Source organism: Lontra canadensis, unplaced genomic scaffold (assembly GCF_010015895.1).
Source record: "Lontra canadensis isolate GAN:19392208 unplaced genomic scaffold, GSC_riverotter_1.0 scaffold11, whole genome shotgun sequence".
NCBI classification, from domain to species: domain Eukaryota; kingdom Metazoa; phylum Chordata; class Mammalia; order Carnivora; family Mustelidae; genus Lontra; species Lontra canadensis.
Window position 1 is genome coordinate 19,339,262 of NW_022631005.1, and position 25,686 is coordinate 19,364,947.

Consider the following 25,686-nt stretch of genomic DNA (forward strand, 5'->3'; position numbering starts at 1 on the left):
TGCATAAAATACCAATTATATATAAAAACTCTTTTTTGTTTTGTTAAACATTGACTTTGACATTTATTGTGAAAATTGCTACCCAGGACATGCTCGTATGTACAGTTACCTCAGAAATAAACAAATGTTGAATGCTGGTATTGTAACACAAATTCCCAGATATTAAGGAAATGCTTAATTTCGATCTTATAATGGCAAGATTGTCACTTACTATCTATTATAGGTAACTGTAATAAGAAATCATTAAAATTCAGAACTATAGCAGAGGGTTCCAGCAATAAAAATAGCAGCATATCCATGATTTATAATGGAAGTTAATGACACCCAAAGTATTTAATTATAAGGAAAATTTTAGAATCAATTATTTTAGTGGTACTTAATACATATGACATATACATCTATACATACATACACATATGTGTAAGATGTTCAATCAAACCTAATCCAAATTGGATAGGCATTTTGTATCATAATACTTTTCCCACTATTCCATAGTGGGAAATGACATACCAGTCACTAAATCTGCTGGTTGTTATGGTTACATAAAAATAGAAATTTATATGTCATGATTTTGGTGGTACTTTATCAAGTGAGAACATCATAATTTCTCTAAATATCCTGTAATAATTGGGCATTTCAGAAATTTCCAATTTTCCTGAGTATAAATAGAGGTCTTTCCTTTGAATGGATGACTAATGGAGCAACCACTGGATTTGGGGGAGATGCTAACAAATAAAATTAGTGCAACTTTTTTTTTTCCAACTTCATTTAATAACCTCAAAGCTTTAGAGTTTTTTAATATCATTTGTGAATTTAAATCGAGAGCTCTAGTATTTATTTTTAAAATCTTGATTTTGGGACACCTGGGTGGCTCAGTTAAGTATCTGCCTTTGGTTCAGTTCATGTTCTAGAGTCCTGGGATTGAGCCCCATGTCCCATTCCCTGCTAAGTGGGATGTCTGTCTTCTCCCTTTTCCTCTGCCCCTCCCCACACCACTGCTTGTGTTCTCTCTTGCTTGTGCTCTTTCTCGCAAATAAATAAAGACTTTTTTAAAAATCTTGATTTCAAGAATAGTTTTTGAAACTTGCGTCAAGCTTTTTAACACCATCTTCAATAATTTTTTAAACATGTTTAACTAGTTTCAGTAATATAAAATAGGTTATATCTGTTTTTTTCCATTGTGTAGTTATTCAGATCTGGATTTACTTTTTTAGATAGGCTATTAGGAGTCTTCAACAAACTATTTTCAAATAGTACTTAAACAGTTTATTTCTATGCCTACATTTGTGATAATATTGTTAAGTTCTTTTTGTACATGAAAAGAAACCTGCCAGATTCTCTTATTGTTGTTGTTGTTTGTTTTCTAATATTTTTCTCCCTGAACTCTGTTTTAACACTTCATTTTCTTCTCAATTTTGGTAATAGAGGTAAGTGAAGTCGGTGTGAATTTTGTTCCTTTGAACTGTTGTTTTTTCTTTCCTACACCACCAAGTAGTTCTCCCATGTTCAGAAGACACTGAATATACTATGAATTTAATATGATTCTAATGCTATTTACCGGAAGATACCATCAGATCCCACAGATTAAGGGTTTAGTCCCACAAGACTGCCCGCACTCCAGACACCTGTTTTAAGTCCCATTTATACTTCTGACAGACTGGCTATAAACCAGAGGTTCCCATGACCCTTTCCTCTGGTTTGATTAATTTGCTTGAGTAGCTTAGAAAACTCAGAAATGTTTACTTAAATTCACCAGTTTATTAAGATGGATATTATAAAGATTTTTTTTTTTTTTAATTTATTTGACAGACAGAGATCACAAGTAGGCAGAGAGGCAGGCAGAGAGAGAGAGGAGGAAGCAGGCTCCCCGCCAAGCAGAGAGACCGATGCGGGGCTCCATCCCAGGACCCTGAGATCATGACCTGAGCTGAAGGCAGAGGCTTTAACCCACTGAGTCACCCAGGCGTCCCTAAGATGGATATTATAAAAGGTGCAGATTAACAACCAGAAGAAGAGATACATAGGGCGAGGTCTACAATGTCCCAAACGCAGAAGCTTCTGTTCCCATGAAACAGGAGTGTACCATCCTCCCAGCATGGGGGTGTTTTTATGAACCTAGAAACCCACAAACATCTTTGTTCGGGAGTTTTTACAGAGATTATTCTGCAGATCCCCCAGATCCTTTTCCTCTTCACAGAGGTTAGAGAGTGGAGCTGAAAGTCCAAAGTTTATAATCACTTGTCTGGTTACCTGCCCCATCCTAAGACTATCCAGGGGTCCCACCTTGTCACCTCATTAACATGAACTCAAGTGTGCTCAAAAGGGGCTTCTTATGAATATTAGAAGACTATCACTTAGGAAATTCTAAGGATTTTAGGAGCTTTGCGCCAGGAACTACGGATGAAAACCATATATGGCTTATTATAACCCACTTTGTATATAATTTTATTTTCCTGTCTTGAAGTTCGAGTATATATGGTTGTGAATGTGAAAATTGTCCAGAATAAGTCTAAATGGATCTCTCTCACTAATTTTTCCTGTTTTTTACTCTTCATGTGCAGTGTTTTCATTAGTTACGTAGTCAAAAATTTTATCTTTGATTACTGCTTTTGTTCCAGTTTTTTAGTCATTTTATAGTTCAGTAGCCTCTAAGTTCCCTCCATATCTATTGTATTTTTACTTATTTTTATCTCTACAAATTTATTTTGGGATGTCTCAGATCCTTCTCATCAGTAATTCAGTGTTTGAAAATGGCAATTGTGTTCTTTACTGTGCCACTTGTAAATTTTAATTTTGTTTTTGCCTACTGAATTTCCTATAATCTTTCCTTATCTCAAATATCTTCCTTTTTATCTCAGTCCCTTGCTTTTTATTAGCATTTTCTTTTCTTTTGACTTTCTGCTACTCCTTCATAATGTCTTTTTAAATTTAATTTATTTTGCATTCTATAAACTTTAGAAGTCAGGCCATTTTTTAATATGTTCTTCTGTTACTACCTATTTTCAGAAGCATATTATTTCCTACGCCTTTGGATGAAATTCATTTCTCTTTTTTCTGAAGGTTCTATACATTAGAATTATGTTTTCTATTTTTCAATTGTGTGTGTGTGTGTATATATTTTTTGTTTGTTTGTTTGTTTGTTTTTTAAGTAAGCTCCATGTACACTATGGAGCCCAACACAGGGCTTGAACTTAAATGACTCTGAGATCAAGACCTGAACTGAGATTGAGAGTCAGACGCTTATTTGACTGAGCCACCCAGGAGCCCTTATGATTTTTTATTTTTTTTTAAATAAGCTCTACATCCAATGTGGGGCTTGAAGTCATGACCCTGAGATCAAAAGTCTCACACTCTACTGTCTGAGCCAGTCAGGTACCCCTTTCAATTGTTTTTCTATCTTAGAAGGCAAACCAACTGTTAGATAATAATCATTATGTATAATTTGCCTTTGATTCTACTCAGATGAGTTTCTTAAACCTTCAGCTTAAAAGTAGAGTGATATACATGTCTCTTAACCTGATGCTTAGTGTCTATGAGCCTTTCATCTATATGTTCTACACCATGTGGTATTTTCTTCTAATCAAAATAGTTACTTCCATGACATCTTAGCTATGTGGAATATATGACAAACTACAATCTCCTTCTTTCATATTTTCCCTCTAACACATTAGCCATTTGGGAAGCCGTGTCTTCAAAGGCAAAATGACTTTTTCCAGTTTTTATTTCCTAAATGTACGGCCAGGTTGTTCAGTTGCTTCCTGGAATGGGTGAAGAAAAATAAATATTACAGACTATAATTAGGGAAAGGGGCTAAGGTACTCTTTAAGAAGTAACATGTATACAGTATTATATGATTACTTGGTTTACTATTCATTTGGATTTACTATTTCTGAGCTAGGGAATATACAATGAGGTTGTAAAAATAATACATGTTAACTTCTATTTTAATGTATTTACTTTATTTCCCTGGCTAAATATTCCTGTTATTAGTTGTGTTTCTTAATCTAGGCCTGTTGGCCTTGTTATTATAGGATAGCTCTCCTTAATGTTGGGGCAAATTTTCTGTCATTACCAGAAGTTAGTGGTGATGTGAATTTTCACATGTATTTCTTCTGAGTTCTTCCCAAGTCATTTTAGTGGTGGGCACTGCATCAGGAACTTACCTCAGGAACCATTTAAATCAAGTTCCTCAGCCTATTATGTCCTTCAGTCAAATGGTACAATTCCTTTCCCTGGCTCACTAGTCCTGTTTGGATCTAAGGAAAATATTCTTTTAATGAAATGCTCTAGTTTTATTGCTTCTGAATTGTAATGCTATCAGGCCAGTCTTTAAAATGATTCACCTAAGCTCTTTCTGTCTTGGTGCCAGATGCACTGACTTCATCTCTTCTGAAGTTTCTGATAAATCTCTACCTTTTATATTAGAAAACAGAAAATTCAAAGTAGTATCCAGAAATTAAAAACAAAAAGGGCATTGCCAATAGAGTAGCATGTTGAGAATTAATATTCCCCCCAAGGAAAACGATTTCTCCTATAAAGTTTTTTTTTTAGTATCAAATATATCTCTTTATGAGAGCAGAACAAGAATCTAAAAGTACATATTTCTCAAAGCAGAGAAATATTAAAATAGTTTAATTTACAAATTCAAAACAAAAATGGGATTGATTCACTTATATAAACTTTATGAATGTCTATAGAATACATTGAATTTTGTGTCCTGAGGTTTCTTTATTTTTCTACTACTAAAATACAGTATAAACACATTAACACAAATATACTCCCACTTTTGTTACCAAGGTCTTACCCATCAAGATAATAATCCATTTGCCTTAGGGAATTAAAAAAAAAAATGTAATGCTGATGCCAGCTAAGCACACGTAGCTTTCGTTATTTCCTTTTTTGGTGAGACCTAATTCTTATGATTCGGCAGACCCAGAGGATCAGGAGAAGAGAATTCAAAGTGATTCTGATACTAGCATTGCAAGCATTCAAACTATTTGGTTTAAGCCAAGTATTATGGCATTAATATGTAACATAACAACAACAAAAACAAAATTAAGGAAGCAATCTCTCTTGCGGTGCACTCTTGTCTTTTTTTTCAATTCAATTTAATTAGCATATGGTGTATTATTAGTTTCAGAGGTAATTTGCTGATTCATCAGTTTCATATAAAACCCAGGGCCCACCTTAATGCCCATAACCCAGTTACCCCATAGCTCCATCCCACTCCCCTCCAGCAACCCAGTTTATTTCCTATAGTTATGTTTTCTCTCCCTCCTGTTTTCTTCTTATTTTTCCTTCCCTTGTCCTATGTTTGTTTATCTGTTTTGTTTCTTAAATTCCACATATGAATGAAATCATATGACACTTGTCTTTCTGTGACTGATTTATTTCACTTAGCATAATACCCTCCCGTTCCACCCACCTCCTTGCAAATAGCAAGATTTCATTCTTTTCATGGCTGAGTACTATTCAGTACTCAAAGTAGATGTGGTAAATATATATCTTCTTTATCTATTCATCTGTCAATGGACATGTGGGTTCTTTCCATAGTTTGGTTATTGTGGACACTGCTACTGTAAACATTGAGGTGCATGTGCTCCTTCAAATCACTACATGAGTATCCTTTGGATAAAGACCCAGTAGTGCAATTGTTGGGTCATAGGGCAGCTCTATTTTCAAGTTTTTGAGCAACCTCCATACTATTTTCCAGGGTGGTTGCACCTGCTTGCATTCCCATCAGCAGTATGAGAGGGATGCCCTTTTTACACATCCTCACCAACATCTGTTGTTTCCTGACTTCTTAATTTTAGCCATTCTGACCAGTGTGACATGGTATCTCACCATGGTTTTGATTTGTATTTCCCTGATGCCAAGTGATGAGCATTTTTTTTTTCATGCGTCTGTTGGCCATTTGTGTATCTTCCTTGGAGAAATGTCTGTTCATGTCTTCTTCCCATTTCTTGACTGGATATTTTGGTTTTGGGGTGTTGAATTTGATAAATTATTTTTTTAATATTTTACTTATGAGATTATTGGTCTATTTATTTATCTATTGAGATTTTATTTATTTAATTTTGGGAAAGATATATAGTGCATACATGCACATGAGCAGGGGTGGGGCAGAGGGCAGGGGTTGCAGAAGGAAAAGCAGACTCCCCACTGAGAAGGGAGCCTGATAAGGGACTCAATCCCAGGATCCTCGTATCATGATCTGAGCCTATGGCAGATGCTTAACTGACTGAGCCACCAAGGCACCCTGAATTTAATAAGTTCTTTAACAAAAATCAAATCCTTGAGCTCCTGAAAGAAAGGAAGTTACATTTTTTGAATCTTTCAACTACAAAATTAGTCCGAGCTGTTCCATTAGTAGCATGCAGACTGGAGAGAAGTTAGAATATGCGATTCAAAGAACTTAAATAGTTCTTTCCTTGAAAGTGCTATGGGTGGGATATAATTGCCACTACCCCATAAAGGATAGTGGTGCTTTAGCACCACTAACCTTTATGAAAGATTGGTGAAATAGTTGAAGGCTGTATTTCAAAGATTTAGAGAAAAAAAATTGACAGGAATTGATGGTCATTTTAATGTGGCAAGTGAAGGGAGGGAGGAGATATACTTATGTAACTTTGGTTTCCACCTTGAATTAAATGGGGAAATCACAATTGATATAGGGAATACCAGATGAAGAACAGGCTTTGAGAACATTATCTTGAGGTTAGTGTTAGATTTATTCAATTTGATGGACCTAAGAAAGGTCTATGCTGAAAATATTTAAAAGGCAGTTTAAAATATTGCCAGAGTTCAGAAAATGTGTTGAAGATCAATGTTCTAGAGATATAATCTGATCAATTTTATTTCTAAAATATATCTTGGGTCAGTCCCTTTCTCCCCAATCCCATCACCAGTATCCTTATCTAGCTAATCATCACAATTGCTATTCTTGTTGCAACTGTAGACAGTTTCCAACTTATGTCTTTATCTCTATAAATTGTGTTCCATAAAGCTGCCAGAGTGATATGCTTTAAGAATAGGATTATATAACTTCTCTGCTTAACCACACTAGGTCGCAATTAAATAAAAATTCAAAATCCTTGCTGTATCTTTAAGGACCTTGCAAAACCTGTTTCCTGGGATTTCAGATCATTCCTGTGTGATTCTTGAGATTTAAGGCTTACTAGACTTTCAGTTTTTCAAGCTGTTCTACCTCAGATTTGTCATGTATGATTTCCTCTGCCTGGAAAGTTATTTTTCATTATGTTACCCCTAAATCTTATCCCACCCTCTGTGCTTACCCATATCAGTATTTTTTCCTTTGCTTCATTTCTCGGTTTAAACATTACTTCCAGAGAATGATCTGATAACCCCAACCCTTCACATTCTTCACCCTATTCCACAAAAACAAAAACAAACAAACAAACAAAAACCCTGATTTTCTGATTTGGGTCTAACTTGTCCTGGAGACGGTGTGGTTGATGAGAGCAGGCACCACTGCTGATTTGTCCCCAGCATGTATATAGACCATATGCCCATATTCCCCAGTTGCCCAGGACTGCTCCATTTTGTGCCTGCTGACCTGATATGATTGTTACCAACACCTTCTTTCTTGTTACCAACACCTATGACACTTTCACAAATGTCTCTGCTTGGATGATAAATTATATGCCAGCTCATCATGTATACTATACCTTCAATAAATATTTTTTGAATGAGTGAATAAATGGGAGGCTCTAACACATATGTTTTTAAAGAGTATAGAAAAAAGAGGAGAGTTTGAAGTGCAGTACTATAGCTCACTGACAATAATATATAAAGAGTAGAAGAAGTTCTTTTAAGACACCTGGAAAGTGTGAGTATTTGTATATGTTTTTTTGTGAGTGTGTAACAACATTAATTATTTAAGAATTCATTCAACCTATAGATGGAATGGTCCATAAAGGTCTCTAAAATTATAGTCTCTCAAAATATAGTTTTAATTCTATTTATTTTGCCATTGGTAACTAAATGTTATATCTTAAAATATTTTTTATTGTTATAAAGATTTCTTTGTGTCTAGCTAACTTTTCATCTCTTGAAACTAAGGTCTATTATTGCTGTTCTACTAGTTGGTAGATAGAGAAGGAACTAAATCCCTCTAATCCTCTATTTGATTGAAATCTGTAATCAAAGTAATATTTATGTTAATAGGCCATTTTTTCCTTTTCAAATCATTAGAAAATTAGAAAAAATACTAGAAAATTAATAAATGTCATTAAAGCTTTTTTCTTCAGAATTATTTCTTTAAATACAGATTTTTAAAAGTCTAAAAATTCATGAAGAGTATTTAGATATTAATATGTATGAAGGAATAGCTAGAATTTCTTTTAGATAATTTACTTTTAAATATCTATATTTTGCTCTATTTTGATATTGAGAAGTGGTATTACTTCATGCTATGTTGAAATATTATTCAGTATTCTCTCAGAAAAATATTGTGTCCACTGGTCATATAAATTTATGTGATATAGACTTAAAATTATATTTCTCTAAAATATTTAACATATGTAGACATTTGGATTTTAGATACTTTTTTAAAGAAAGCATTTACAGGCAGAATTTTAAAAATAACTTTGCAAGCTGTTATGAATATAACATGTTTTGACTTATAATTTCATAATTTTCACTCCATTTAAATGCAAAGAAAAACTAGAAAATTATTTCACTTAATTATAACACATTTTCCCATTAGTATTCAAAATACCATACTTCATTTATCCAAAGAAGATAACTGGAATAACACCATTTGTCTAGAAAATATCAAGAAACACCAAGAAAATCATATTCCAATGTATGTGTATTTATGCTGTATATATAGACACATGAATATATACAAAACATATGTACATATGTATAGGTATATCTGTATACTTCAAAAGCAAACATACACACATACATATGCACATGTCTTTCACATGCATCAGTATATACACATATTGTATATACACGTATGTGTGTCCTCATGTACATTTACATTTATATATATAAATATCAATATATATATACATATATATGTGTGTATATATATATATATATATTCCAGAAATGGTGCTGAAACATTTAATTTTATTTCAAACAATAAGCAACTTAGAAAATTAACAAACATAAATTATAAAATGTAGTTACTTTGTGCTCCAATGTTAAAAGTAACAAAGTTTATGTTTTGTTAATATTAAAAAAATACTAACATTATGTGAATAGTATTTATTGATGAATAGGGCCTAGAATAGAGGAGGTAGCCTGGAATAAGAAAGTACATAGGCTTCGGCATCAGACAGATCTGACTTTGAATCTAGGTTTTGTCACTTACATAATCTTAGAAGTTATTTACCTCTCTGGCTTTCAGTTTCTCCATCTACTAAATTAAAACTATGCTTTGCTTGAAGTACCAACAGGAGTGCTTTGTCAAACATCTAATTTTTTTGAAGATCAATGTTTATATTTTCAGCCTTGTTAACAAGATGCAATTCCTCAATAAATTTTGAATCTATTATAAGATTTACTAGTATGATTTTAGCCATTATCACTAGCTAATTGACTTAATCTCATGGACCTGACCTCAGAGGTAGAGACCACCTAGGTAGAGAAGAGATGCTTCCATTCCTTCCTGGAGATTTCTGTTAGGGGGCTCTTGATAGATGTCAGCTTGGAGTAAACAACAAGGTCAGTACTGTGGGATTTTTAGAAACAAACATCTGTGACATCTGGATTTGGTTGGATTTTTGTGTTGAGGAATGGGATCATGAAATATCAAACAGTTTTTAAGTATTCACCAAAAATGTGTTTCCTGGTTTGAATCTGAAATGAGAAAAGATGAATTTATGCCTCTGTCAGCAATATTGAAATTAAAGTTTTTGTGTTTTTAAGAGACAGATATCATTTCCAATTTTGCAGGTTAGTAACTAAGTTCTTCTGTTGTTATTTTCATTTAGTATTTCAAAATCATAACAACTCTACAATCCAGCTGGACTTGGAAGGGAGTAAGAAAAATATAGAACCCATAGAACTGCAGCAAGAGTGCAAAGATTATAAAGTATTTTGAGCAGATGGGGGCAAAGGGATACTTTCCTGAGCTGTTGAAGGAATTGTCTGGTAGTTAAGATAAAACACAAGTCAAATCAGATTCGTCCAATCAGCAGTGGTGATCTTCTTGCTGGCCTTGCCATTACTGGACACAAACCACACCATGGCTTCCATAATATTTAAGTCATTTTTCACTTTGCCAAAAACTACATGTTTGCCATCCAACAACTCAGTCATGGCAGTGCAGATGAAAACCTGGGAACTCTCTGTGTTGAGTCCAACATTTGCCACAGACAAGATCCCAGAACCCATGTGCTTCAGGATGAAATTCTCATCATCAAATTCCCCCCATAGATGGACTTGCCACCAGTGTCATGATGGCGTGTGAAGTCACCACCCAGGCACAGAAATACCAGAATAATCCTGTGAAAGCAGGATCCTTTAAAACCAAACTCTCTCCCCCGTGCTCAAAGCATGAGCATTCTCTGCTGCTTTTGAAACTTTGTCCCAAGGGCTCACTGTCCATGACAATGTTGAAGAACATGGTGGGGTTGACCATGGCTGGGAGACACAGGTGGCTCTCGGGTGTGGCATCTGCAAAGCCTGTAACTAAGTTCTGAATCAAGTCATACATTTCAAGATTACAACTGGAACTTGGAAACAAGTTGTCTCCATGTTTAATCTTATGCACAATAAGTAAACCCAGGTTTGGATTTATAGGAAGCCAGTGTGTATGAGTTTATGATTTTCTCCAGAAGTAATATTCAGTCCCATTGAATAACCTAGTTCTATGATTAAACATAGGCAAATGAAATAGTATAGACAAAGATTTCTTGATTGCTAACAACGGCATTCCAGAAATAATTCACATTGGTTTCCATTCAGTTAGAAATAAAATCAGGATTGGCTTAAAGGGAAAATATTCAGTGAATCAATAGCAAGGTTGCAATGATAACAAATAACAAATATTTTTGTTAGAGATAAATTTACAGAAAAAGCAGAAATCCAGGAGGTGATTATGAGGAAGATTTTATGCCTAACACCTTAAACAGGAAGCCCTTCATAAATATTTCAGTGTTTTTTTTTAAACCAAAGAATTTTATACTTAAATGAGAAAACAAATAAAGAAAAAAGAATATTTATCTTGAGTGGCTGCTTCACTATCTCTGTAAACACTCAAACACCTATCTCATTGTGGCAAAGAGCATTGGTCATATACTAGATCAGAGTGGTTTTCTCAACATAGCTCTGTGTTTGATCAAAATGAAATGACTAATGCTATTATGTGTCCTTTTGAAAATAAAAAACACAAAGGCATGATAATGGCTTTTATTTTAATAATTTTATAGTAATAATTTTATCTGTCCAATATAAGAAGAGATGAGTAAAAATAGCAGGACTCTTACCCCTTCATATATGATCAATATCCTCTTATGGGAATGAAGGTTATTGGCTGCTTATGTAACAGAGAGTGTACATTAGTGCCCTGGCACTCAGTTTTGTGACCAGTTATATCATTTTAAGTTTAGATGCTTTTGAAGTAAGTAATAGCAGAAGATCAAACAGCTGGGAAATCAGCATGCAGAGAGAAAAAGAGCGTAGCTGCAAAATGAATTTATAAATGTTACTGGAGGAACTGAGAGAAGGTTGTTGAGAAGTAAAGATCTAGTGTACTTTAGTAAATACAAGCTATATGAAAAAATGTCTACAAAGTATTCAACACTTATTTTGGACATATACCTACTACCTCACACCTCTTCCCTTTCTCCCTGATTTTTCTGACATCTTAAATAAAACTATTGAGTGGATATGATTCATAACCTCTGAGCTTACTAGGTTCGGGAAATGGAACGCACAATGTACTATATCTTAATATGCACAGTATGTATGAAGACTGTGCACTGAAACGGTGGTCGTTACATTCAGGTTTAATAAGTAGGTAGCAAAATTGTGATTTTGATGAATTTCTCCATGAAAAAAAATGGAATACTAGAATTACTGCATTTTACACAAAATAGAAGCACATTGTTTTCTTTTTTCATTTTAACCAAGCAGGAGGGTTTCTAAGGCCTCAGTAGGTTACCTTTGTTCACATTAGCCTGACATTGCATTTTTTAAATTCATATTTTAATGGTAGTTGTATAAATAATGCAGTAACTTCCAGCAATCAGATTACATTCTTATTCTGTCATTTAAGCATTGTATATTAAAATAATAAAAACAACTTTTATACAACATGTTTATTCTGTTCTTCAAAGCAGAATTTCTTCCACACCTTTCCTAGTGCCTTGTGAAGAAGAGGTGGTTAATATATATTGTTTGATTGATAGAGTATATGATCAATGAAGTAGAGCCCAAGAGTAGTTTTTGTGATCTAGTCACCTTAATGACACCAGGTACTAAGAAAAAATGTATAGAGAGGAAAAAGTTTGTGATATTATATAATTATAATGCCAGTATAAAGGAAAGGTAGGATATACTGGATGTATATATTTTTCTCTACTCAGGAAAAAAAGATAGAGTTTTATTTATTTTATATTCAGAATTGTAAAATCCAGCTGTGTTAGAAGCTTTAAGTCTAAAAGTTATATTTATCCTTTCTGCTTAATTGAGGTAGATCACACTATATATGTACATACTTAAACAACATAAAGCACTCACAATTGTTAACAACCACCTTAAAACATTTTTATAAGATGGAATATAAAATAAAAAGGATAGATAGATTTATATCTATAGGATAGATGGATTTATATCTATCTATATCAACTTGTATATATGAATTGTGAGTTAAATGTCACAAAAAAAGGATATGCACTGAATATTCAGAAAATACTTTCAGTCCCTTCTCCATGTGAGATATGCTTGTGGTGGAGGATTTTCTTCCTTTCTGGTCTTACCAGATACTGAATGAAGATTTAGGTTTCTCTTCCACATTACCATAATCCTCACGATCATTCAGGACCCTATCTTTCCTTACTTTTGGACCTAGAAGAATCTTGGGACATTGAAGTTAGATGCCCATGTGGGCAATTCAGATGGGACTCACCAAGATCTCAGGGCACGCATTCCACTTTTCTGGATGATGCACAAACACCAGTCAGTAGGATTAGCTGAACAGTTGAAGTAGCTACTCAGTATGGCCAACATTGGATGGCAAGATAAGTGTCAGTCCTGCATTCAAAGAGCTCTTTGATACTGACAAGAGATGGCAAAGGAAATGAGTTGAGGAGATTCTCAATGCTGACTTTCTGGTCCATCCAGATGGACAGACTTATCTCTGGTTCCAGAAACCTCTGTGGAAGTTTAGATCATGCATTTCCTTTGCCAGAATCAATAATACTTACTAGGTGATCTAGGAGTTTAGGTAATATGTTTACTTTTAATTATCTTCCAAATCTGTTGTTCTGACATCAAGTTAATTTGCTACATTGTCCTTGATTCTTGATTTTTTTTTTTCAAATAAATATAGTTTATCTAACTTTTTAGGTTTGGCTTTTAGAAATATTATTTTTAACCTAAACTTCAACACTTATTTTTAAAAGTAAAAACTAGGGCTCCTGGGTGGCTCGGTCGGTTAAATGTCTGCCTTTGGCTCAGTCATGATCCCAGAGTTCCAGGACTGAGTCCCACATTGGGCTTCCTGCTCAGCAGGGAGCTTGCTTTTCCCTCGAGCCTTCACCCTGCTTGTGCTCTCTCTTCCTCCCTCTCTCAAATGAATAAATAAAATTAAAAAAAAAAGAAACAAAAAAGTTAAAGCTATGCACTTAATTCTTTTCTCATTGTATTTACTTATGAAAAACTTTATTTTTTCAAGTTTTTATCTCAATTCTAGTTAACACACAGTATAATAATAGTTTCAGGTGTAGAATTTAGTGGTTGATCACTTGCAACACCCAGTGCTCATCACAAGTGCCCTCCTTAATACCCATTACCTATTTAACCAATCCCTCCCACCTCCCCTCCAAAAACCCTCAGTTTGTTCTCTAGTTAAGAGTCTGTCTCCTGGTTTGCCTCTCTCTCTCTTTTTTCCCCCTGTGTTCATCTGTTTTGTTTCTTAAATTTCACATCTGAGTGAAATCATGCTATTTGTCTTCCTCTGACTGACCTATTTTGCTTAGCATAATACATTCTAGCTCTATCCACATTGCCATATGTCTTTGACAAAGAAAAAGACCACTTGCAAGTAGTAGAGACATTAATATTTTACCTATAACTTCACATAGGCACTATGTTTATGCTGAAAATTCAATGCGGAGCAGGTCCCTGCCATCACAGAGCTTACCATCTAGTAAAACCTAGGACATGGACAAGGACTTTAAGAATAACTTTTTGTGATCCCTAAAATGTTTTAAGAGAGTGAGAATAAAATCATCGTAAGATCACCAACCAGGTCCAGCTGGTGTATTTACCATAGAGGTTACTAGAGTTTAATGGGTATTTTAGAAAATCTTAAAAAAGTTTTATTTTTGTAAGCACATCCTTTGACAGCCAGATGTTGAAAGTGTTTATTCTCTTTTAAAGGAAATCAGACACCTAAGAGTAAAACATTGTACTCTAAAAAATTTGTCTTTAGACTTCTGCCACCATAAGAACATTTTTTGCCATTGCTCATTAAGGAATAAAGCTTTTGATGAACTTTTGAAATCTTGGGGAGGTTAATTTCCCTCTATACTATCAGTCATTGTTTGAAGATTTAATTTTCATAAAAATAACAGTTGTCTGCCAAAGTCTTTGCTACTTAAATTACAGTTTTAATATCCATTTGAGCACTACAATTTGTGGATCGCATAGATGACAAATTATCATTTTGTCTTTTCTGTGGAATTTTACACAAAGCCTCTTAAATGGTCCAAGTTTCATATTAAAAAGGCCTTGATAAGTGAGGATGCATGACTAAATGTTTATATATTGCATTAACAAAGGAGTAGCATCAAACACAAGTTTTATCGATAACATGTGGCTGATAAGTCATGGTCAACAGAAATTAAAGATAGTGTTTTAGGAAATGTGCTGAACAGTTTTTTTTTTTCATTAATTCATTATTTTATCTATTCATACAACAAATACTTAGTAAATGCCTATAATGTGTCACTCTCTTTCTTACGGGAACTGGGAGGAAAGCAGTGCTTAACTTCCTGCTTTTCTGGAGCTCACATTATAGTGCAGGAGACAGATAATAAAATGAATTAAATATATTCATCAAATAATTACAGAATTTTTGAAGCAAATGAAACAGGACAAAGGAACAGCCTATATAGAAGTAAATGGTGTTATTTTAAACAGAGTGACCAGTGGAGTATTCTTTAAGGATGTTAACACTTGAGCAGAAAGCTCTAGGGTATGAGGAGAGCTGAGGAATGGTGTTCCAAAGAGAGGGACAGCAAGTATAAAGGCCTTGAGATAGAAGAAAATTTGATAAATCAAGAAAAAGCAAGAAAGCAGGCATAGCTGAAGAGAGTTGGCACCGTGAAAATAAGAGTTGATTAGGTCAGAATCGTGACTGGAGTCCACACAATCCTGGACCTTGCCACCTTAAGAAGAAGGTCTTTGGATTTATTCTAAGTAAAATTGGAAGCTTCTGTGGGGTTTGGGAAGCATGAAATAGTCTGACCTTGTCTTAGAAAGATTACTTTGTTTCCTAGAATGAAGGAAAGGGAAGTAGTAGAACTGCCATACTATGTTTAGAATTATAGTAGCTCAGGGTATCATCCTGTATAAATTTAAGAATGCAGTAAGGACTGTGCAGATACTGAAATAAAAAAGCATCTAATTTCAAATCTGCCTATCAAAATGAAGCTCATGATCTGTCAATGATGTTTAAGTGAACCAGCATAATTTATTTATGTACAGTGAGCCCAGGGTATGTATCACAGCAGAAGGGCTGGAGAAATGCCTTAGGATCTTGCAGTATCTCAAGAATGCTCCACCATGGCCAACATAAAAAATGATTATTGATTTTAATAAATAATTATTGAAGTTGCAATTTATAATATTTTCTTCTAAGACTTTTTTAGAAAACAATAAGGAATGGTCAAGAGAAATCTTAAGTTGTTTTTTTTTTTTTCTTATTGGGGAAAATAGATTCTGAGTGCCTGTCCAAAGGATATGGTACACTTTTACACAAATATAAAGATAAAATGATTATATATATAATATGTAATAATAACAATATAATATGTTAATATGCTAATTTAATAAAATAGTACATACTTTTTTTTCATGGTGTTTGAATCTCACTTCACTATTGAATTGCCTGACTTGTCTATGGCTCCACATCCTTAAATTGAGGATAAGAATTCCACCTACTTACATAGTGGTTGTGACAATAAAGTGAGTTAGAACATGTTCCTCCAGGAAAGCTAGCCCATGCTTATAACCACTAAGCATATCACAGTGCATTACAGAGAATTAATATGATTCATTTTATACTCAGAGTTTTGTTTTATTTAAATTAGAACTTGATACACAATAAAATAATGAAGTGACAGAAAAAAAAACTGTCTGAGACATTCAGGAAGATTCCCTATAAACTCTGAGATAATGTCATTATAATGTGTGGCAAACTTCTTTTGAAGTCCTTTAAAATTGTAAACTCGCTTGCATTACATCACTCTACATATGATGCAGGTGTCTGTGGTTGCATGTATGGCTTCTAGTCTAGAAGAGTATTGCCAAATGCTCATGTTTTGAACATAATGAGAATGAATTTTAGAAGGTAAGGTTAAAGGATTTTTGTAACCTACATTTTCAGTATGGTCAACTTTTACTGGGTCTTAGGTTGATATATTTCTTTAACTGGATTTTTGAGGGTCCCAGTGTCAAAGTGTTGCTGGAACATACTATTTTGATAAAACACCTACTGGGCCATGCCATAGCAGCTGTAGGTTGCAGAAGAGATAACAAAACCAGGTCTGTGAGGCCAGAGCAGGTGCTGGTGTCCAGGAAGGTCTGTAGCGGTGGCACCTATTGTCCAGCCCATACCAAGTTCCCATTGATCAAGAGAACTGGAATGACAGACAACACACTGACAAAAGAATTTGAATTCTAAAATAACTTTCATGCAGAAACAGAAATACTTTTGGGTCAAAGATATAGCTTGAAATCAGTTTGGCTTGTTAAACAGCTTACATTACTTTCTTAAGTAAAGAAAGTTCTGAAGAAAAACCTCTAAACATATTCAAGTGCAGAATTAGAAGCTGCATACTCCCCAAAACCTACTCATGATGTGGGCCATTTAAAGGAGACATAGAGTTATTGAAATTCCCATTTATGTTGACAAAGGCATGCGGAGTGGAAGATAAACACAAAGTTAAAGATCTCATAACCACAAAGTTAAAGACCTCATTTCATTCATCCATCGTCTGGTTAACAGCAATTTGTCCCCCCTTTCTTTCTGGAGCATCATTTCTTTGTATCTGTTCTTAGAGCCTCAGTGCCATTAGCTACAAAATTAACTTCAGTTCTGCTTCTAGGTTGATCTCTGGTCACTCCCATATCTATTTTGTGTCTCTAAATTGGGTAGGAATTCTGTAACTTTGTAATTGTTTCTGAGGAATATTTCACCCTTTTATCCAAAGCCATTAGTAAATAAAACAAGCTATTTGTAAGCCAGATCCAAAGTTTAGTTCTTATTTTTCCACAAGACTTTGGTTACGTTCATTCCTTGGACTATCTTCTCAACCAAGAGGCTTTATACTTCAGCAAGCACTACCACGGTCATGTTGCCTTTTCCACCAAGTTAGTAAAATTGTTTCACTCCAGAATGTTGAGGAGAACTAGGCTGTTTGTGGCTAATGTATTTATTTTCCAGACTTCAAGGAACTTTAGCTTCTTAAACTGAATCTCATTAGAAAAATAATGTACAATGTTGTTTATTTTAGTATAGCAATTACTTCTAATTTAACACATATTTAATGTGTTATATTAACACATTAAATATAAATAAATATATATTTCCAGTTACCTTGACTTTCTTTAGAGAATTTTATGTATAAGAACATTATTATAAATAATGGAGAAGAAGGTGGTATATTTCAAAATAAGTAGCCACAATACAGTGGTATACATATACTGTATATGTTTATATATATATATATATATATATATATATATATATATAAACACTATATTATATACCATATGTATCATTGGGTTATACCATTGGAATAGGCATTGGGATTTATATTGTTACTTTATTACCTTACAAAATAACTTGAATATAGGAAATAGGAACACATCTATAATGAGTAATTAAATGCATGAATACATTTTCAGTCTATAAAGGAATAATATAACGGAAATTGTATTTTCTCTTTCCAACAGTGACCCTCAGATTATTCTGGCCATGCTTTATGCAGCACATCTGAGAACTGTTTTCATGAAAGCATTAGTTGATGAATGTCTGCTGACCTAGAATTAATGCTTATTATTGAATTAATGGTATATTGTGTGCCATGCTACTATACATAATCAGCCAAAGACATTGATTCTTCCATGCTAAAGGTTCAAAAAGCTTTATACAAGAATCAATATTGATTTTTGCAGGTGCAATCTAGAGCAAATTTCTTGATTGTGAAAGACTATTTTTCAAAGAGGCTCACAAAGCTCCTGGTTTCTTCTAATATATTGGCTGCAGTAATCTCAGCTCAGAACCAGTTATTTGAAGAATATTGGCTGCCAGAGGTTGTTGCTTCTAACAGTGGGTTTACATGGATCTCAGTTTTGTTTAAAATACTTGTGAACTGGAAATTTATTTGTATTTTCAATACCCTCAGATAAATGGCCACGCTGGGAAGATAGTGTAGATTACTGAGAATTACCTAAAATAGATTCAGGGAGAAGACTGACCAAGTTTTGCCACATATATGGTGTTCAACATGTCATATCATGATCAAATACAGGAATGAATCCTACTAAATTACTAATTAGATGTCTTAACTGTTTTATTTCATATATATATGTATATATATATACACATATATATGGATATATATAATATATAAATAATTAAATATAAAATATAAAATAAACTATATATATTCCAGACGACAAAAAATATGAAACTCATCTTTAATTATTTTCACCATATTCTTCATCAAGACTAGTAACTTGTCCAATAGTTTCCATTTAATATAATAAATGTTGTAGAATAGAGTATCTAATATGGGTTATAAGATTCAGAGTACAGATGGGCAAGTATGCTATTCTAGCCAATGGAAAAATTTATTGCTGAGAGTGTCTTTTTAATGAAATTCAATTGCTTCAGTTCTAAAGTTATTATAACCCAAATCCAAAGAATGGAATTGTAATTTGCATCTAAGTCACACCAAAATAAAAGTGGATAATCTATGAATAATAATAATAACAATAATGTAGTAAAGAATATTTTAAAATTGGAACCCCAATGCAGTAGAATTGCTCTTATGCCAAGTGCATCACAAAATTCTCTCTATTTATAGGAAGGCCTAGATGACTCATGTATTATTCTTTTTGGATATAGTAACACTCCTCTTTCTTTCGTGTTTTCATTATGTGTCAGACATTCTACTAAAAGCTCCACATAGCATTTAATCTGCACAGTAACTCTACAAAATATATCTTCTGAAGAAATCTGAGGCTCCAAGAAAGAAAGTAGCTTATAGTCTCAAACAGGAAATTACAAACTGAAACTCAAAACTGATCTTTCACCCTTTCTTTAATAGCACTTATTCTTTATAACACTTTCATATTTACTGAAAAATTGAGATGATGGTAGGGAAGTTTTCATATATCCCATACCCAGTTTTCCTTATTATTAATATATGAGATATTTGTTATAATTAATGAACCATATTGTTACATTATTATTAACCTGTCTACAGTTTGCTTAGATTTGTGTAGTTTTTACTTAATGTACATTTTAATATTTTTGTTACAGGATCCCTTTTGGTATATACAATACATTAGTTGTCTTGATTCTTTGGACTTTTCTTGGCCATTGTAGTTTCTCAAATTTACTTTGTTTCTGATGTCCTAGATGGTTTTGAGGGGTACTGGTCAAGTATTTTGTAGAATGTCTCTCAAATGGGATTTGTCTGATATCTTTTTCTTACGATGAGACTCAAGTTACTTGTAATTTAGAAGAAGACTAGAGATGTAACATGTCATTTTAATTATATCATATCAAACATATATATACTATCAAGATGAGTTATGATTAATAATATTATCCTTGATTACTTGGCCAAGATAATGTTTCTCACGTTTCGCTGCTATAAAATCACTTTTTCTCCTTTGCATTATCTACACTTTGGACAGAAGTCACTATGCACAGTCTAGCTTAAAAGATGGGGAGATTGCTCCCTTTTCTTGAGGGGATATTCATATAAATTAGTAAGAATACCTACATGGAAGAATTACTTATATTAGCTGTAGGTTTATGTGCTTTATGAAGTTGAGGTATTCTCTAGTTCTACTTTGGAGAGACTTTTTGTCATGAATGGGTGTTAGATTTCATCAATGCTCTTTCTGCACAAATAAATGTGATCAGATGATTTATTTTTTTCTTAGTCAGTGGGTTTCATTAATTGATTTAAAAATATTGAACCAGTCTTGCATGCCAGCAGTAAATCCCAGTTGGTTGTAGTGTGTAATTCTTTTTACACATTGTTATATTTGATTTGCTAATATTTTATTGAGGATTTTTACAGCTCCATTCACAAGAAATATATATCTGCAGTATAAGAGAGATAATTTTAAGCAGGCTTCATGTCCAGCATGGAGCCCATGGCAGGGTTTCAGCTCACAACCCTGAGATCATGACCTGAGCCAAAATCAAGAGTTGGACACTTAACCAACTGAGCCACATTGGATAAGGCTCTAAAAAACTATTTTCTCTTGCTAAGACTTTATTTTTTTTAAATTTTTAATGAATCTTTATACCTGAAGATTCTCAGCATGTTTTAAACAGTTACTTCTCTCCACCCCTACCACTACCACTATCAGAAATACAAGGGATTTTCTTGGTCCTTTACCATGAGATTTTGAAAGTGTTCTCAGGAGTAAAACCGACAGAAGTGTGGATTGCCTCAAGACTGCAGTTTGCAGGAGTTTCTCCTCTTACTCTAATCTACATTCCAACTCCAATAATTCATCAAAGTTACTTTTAAGGTTTCTTAACAGTTATGGCTTTTGTGGCATGTGTTCCTGTAATCTGAGCTCAGCTGTACTTACCTTTATTTTCCTTTTCTCCAGATTTCAGCATAATGGCTTGCCTTGTGATTTCTATTTTCTGTTTGGTGCAAGAGAAGTGGCTCATTTTTAGTTTTTTCAGCTCTTATTATACTACTTAAGTACAATATTAATATTCCTTAAGTAATATCTTTCAAGTTCTTTATATATTATGACTGAAATTAGAAGTCAAATTCTTTATTCTTAATCATTATGCTGACCTATAATGGCTTACAAACTTTATCATGCCCCAGAATTTCCTAGAGAACTAGTTAAAACTGAAAATATTGGGCACCACTTTTCAAGGTTTTCAATTAAGTAGGCTTAGGGTAAGGCCCGAGGATTTCCATTTCTTACAGGGTCCCAGTTAATGCTGATGCTGCTGATCCATGGACCATACTTTGAGAACCATTGCTCTATTTTAGTAGCTGCTCTTAATTGAATTCTATCCATATGAGTCAAGGTACCATGAAAATGGATGTCCTGTCCAACCTGTTTCCTGAGTTTGACTATACTGTTATTGCTGTGTTGAAATCATCCTTATTTCTTTGTTATCCTTGCCACATTTCCTATTACGTTTTGTTTGTTTGTTTGTTGGTTTGCTGAAGGAAAGTTTTAATGCTGCCAGTGTTTTTTTTTTTTAATGTTACCTTGCTGAGTTTTTGTTATGTAAATCTATTACTTGTGAAACAAAATCCAATTCTCAGAATTTGAAGTCCTGAACCCATTTCATGGAAGTAATGTGGTATATAATTTTTCTGTGCAGAAAAATATTTATGTACGGATCTATGTAGTCCATAAGATGTTTTTTTAAACTAAGGATGCTTGGATCAGCTGGGTGGCTCAGTTGGCTAAGCACCTGACTTTTGATTTTATTGATTCAGATCATGATCTCAGAGGCATGAATTTGAGCCTGGAGTCTACTTGAGATTCTCTCTCCTTTCCCTCTCCCTCTGCACTGGCTCCTCACTTGTTTGTTCTCTTTCTCTCTCTCAAATAAGTAAAGCAGTCTTCAAAAAAATAAACTAAGGATGCCATCAAATTTTATTTTATACCAGTATCTGTGGTCTCTCTCATTATACAGACAATTACATAGTACTCCCTTTTATGAATGTGCCATAAGTTAGTTAACATTTTTGTACATGAACTTTAGGCCATTTAGAATGCTTTCTACAAAACAATGTAGCACTTGACATTTGTTTACACAAGTCTCTCTTTTACTGTAATGGTGTTATTGTGGTATAAATTCCTACAGATAGAATTTTTGAGTCAGAGGGCATATACAATTATCTACACTAATTAACAATATAAACAATAGTTTGAGAATAACACCAATTTCCCTTCCTATTGCCAACAAAAAAAAAATGTTACAAATTTTTGAACTTTGCAAATTTGGAGACTTATTGTATGAGTAAGTATAGCCGAAGAGTTTAGATAGATACAATTTTTAGGCCTGAATTCTTATATTTTACAGTCTTCTGTGTTCTACATCTCTCCCTCTCTCTCTCTCTCTTTTTAAATATTTTATTTATTTATTTGACAGACAGAGATCACAAGTAGGCAGAGAGATAGGCAGAGAGAGAGAGGAGGAAGCAGGCTCCCCGCCGAGCAGAGAGCCCGATGTGGGGCTCGATTCCAGGACCCTGGGATCATGACCTGAGCCAAAGACAGAGGCTTTAACCCACTGAGCCACCCAGGCACCACTCTCTTTCTCACTTAATCTCTCCCTCAGTACCTATCTCTCTAAACCCCTCTCTCAATGTCTTTCTCAATCCCTATGCCCTCACCTTGATATTATAAAATGAGTATACTTGGTTGTGAATGTAACATTTTATCTGACCTTTATTAGTGTATTGGATCTCACTGTTTTAGAGAGAACTTGAAAAGTGTTTATGAATGACTTGGTGCCTTTGCTTTCTACCTTGATAAGGGTATGCTTTGTTTCTATCACTTAAAACTGTTCACCTTGGCACTGTCATCCCTGAGAGGCACACAAATGTGTCTTTTAGTTAATTTAAATTTTAGACCTCAGGCAAAAGAGCGTACTTTATCAAAGTTGCTTTTCTTTCCATGTGTTTGCCATCTAGCTTCAGTGTAATTTTATATTTACTTTGTAGAACTTTGTTGAAAGTGGCAAAGAACATCTCATACACATCAACTTCATGAAAAATTTCCCTTCATCTAGGTCCATGTTTTTCACGTGCTTTGTTTCCTGTATCTATAATTACTTAAATTGGTTTTCCTATAACATTTGAGTTTTTGTCACTCATAACTTGATTGTATTCACTAAGCGAATGTCACATTTTAAGTTGTATTATTTATTATTATTATCTTTAACCCAAAAAGCATCTGGAACTCCAGTTTTTGTATCTGTACTCCCAGTTGGCAGGAGGGACTCCTTGTACTTTTTTCATAGGGTGGAGGGATCCATTGAGCTCCTTGAGATGCTCTAGGGATGATCTAGTTTCACATTGTCTTGTGTACCTGCGTACTTGGCTGTTCTTCAGATGCCGCACCAGAGGGTCTTAAAAGTAGAAACTGGGTCAAGAATGATATGCATACATTAATCTATTTTATTTATTTTTATTTTATTTTTATTTTTTATAGATTTTATTTATTTATTGACAGACAGAGATCACAAGTAGGCAGAGAGGCAGACAGAGAGAGAGAGGGGGAAGCAGGCTCCCTGCTGAGCAGAGAGCCCGATGTGGGGCTCGATCCCAGGACCCTGAGATCATGACCTGAACTGAAGGCAGAGGCTTAACCCACTGAGCATCCAGGTGCCCCCATTAATCTATTTTAAATTGTGGTTTTCATATCTTACTTATTGATTATGAGAAATCTTTGACATATTTTGTATATTAATCTTTTATTATGTTTAAAACATATTTTCCTCAATATGTTATCTTTTAATTATCTCTCTACTTTTTTCATAAGAGAAGTTTTAAATATTTACATACCCAAATGTGCTAATCTTTTCTTTTGGGTTCTGGTTTTTGCATCAGCCTTAGAAAGGCATTACCATATTTGTAACAAACTTTAAAATGTTTTCTACTACTTTAAAAAAAAAGTGTTCATTTACTTATTTAAATAGCCTTTATTTTTTTAGAGCAGTTTTAGGTTTACTACAAAATTAAGTGGAAAGTACGAAGAATTCCTATGTATCTCCTACCCTCCCCAAATACCAGTGTCTCACACCTGGTTGGTACATTCATTACAGTCAGTAAACCTACATGACACATGACTATCACCCAATGTCTGAACTTCATATTAAGGTTCACTCTTGGTGTTAATTATTCTGTGGGTTTCAACACATATATAATGACATTTAGCCACCACTGTAATACCATGTAGAATAGATTCAATGCCCTAAATATCATCTGTGTTCTACCTATTTATCCACCCTCCACTTTAACTGTAAAATCTTGATGATGTGGTCTATACAGCTGATTTACCTTCAGCTGGAACTAAAGGCTTAAACCTTGTAGACACTGATAGCTCTATAGGAATTTGGCATAAATCCCCCTGGTTTTAGGAAAACTTAAAGTTGAAACCAAAATTTATTTCTGCTTGACACAACCAACATCTATAATGGGTTCAATCAAAACTAAGTCCAGTTGACTAAGAATTGTATTCTTGTATTTCCAAGTTAGCTTTCAGAGTCATAGTACTTTGTCAGGGGGGCTTTGACATTTGTTGTTTTCTAAAAATTTTTAAAGAATTTATTAGAATATTTTCCTTTTTTTTTTAAATTTAAACTTTATTTTTTCAGTGTTCCAAGATTCATTGTTTATGCATCACACCCAGTGCTCCATGCAATATGTGCCTTCGTTAATACCCACCACCAGGCTCACCCAACACCCCTCCAAAACTCTCAGTTTGTTTCTCAGAATCCACAGACTCTAATGGTTCATCTCCGCCTCTGATTTTCCCCAACTCTCTTCTCCTCTCCTTCTCCCAATGTCCGCTATAGAATTTTTTTTTCTTTTTTTTTTCTTTTTGTTTATTAACATATAATATATTATTAGCCCCAGCGGTACAGATCTGTGAATCACCAGGTTTACACACTTCACAGCACTCACCACAGCACATACCCTCTACAATGTCCATAACCCCACCACCCTCTCCCTACTCCCCTCCCCCCAGCAACTCTCAGGTTGTTTTTGTGAGATTAAGAGTCTCTTATGGTTTGCCTCCCTCCCAATCCTATCTTGTTTCACTTATTCTTTTCCTACCTCCCAAACCCCCTACATTGCATCTCCCCTTCCTCATATCAGGGAGATCATATGATAGTTGTCCTTCTCTGATTGACTTATTTCACTAAGCATAATACCCTCAAGTTCTATCCATGTCATCGCAAATGGCAAGATTTCAATTTTTGATGGCTCCATAATACACACACACACACACACACAC

At 34.1% G+C, this 25,686-nt stretch overlaps 1 protein-coding gene and 1 pseudogene across 1 annotated transcript in view; one reads left to right on the forward strand and one right to left on the reverse strand.

Annotated features, from left to right (window-relative positions):
- LRP1B (LDL receptor related protein 1B) overlaps nucleotides 1-25,686 on the forward strand; it is a 1,927,222-nt gene that overhangs the window by 1,513,241 nt on the left and 388,295 nt on the right. The window lies entirely within an intron of this gene.
- On the reverse strand, nucleotides 10,150-10,618 carry LOC116866925 (annotated as a pseudogene).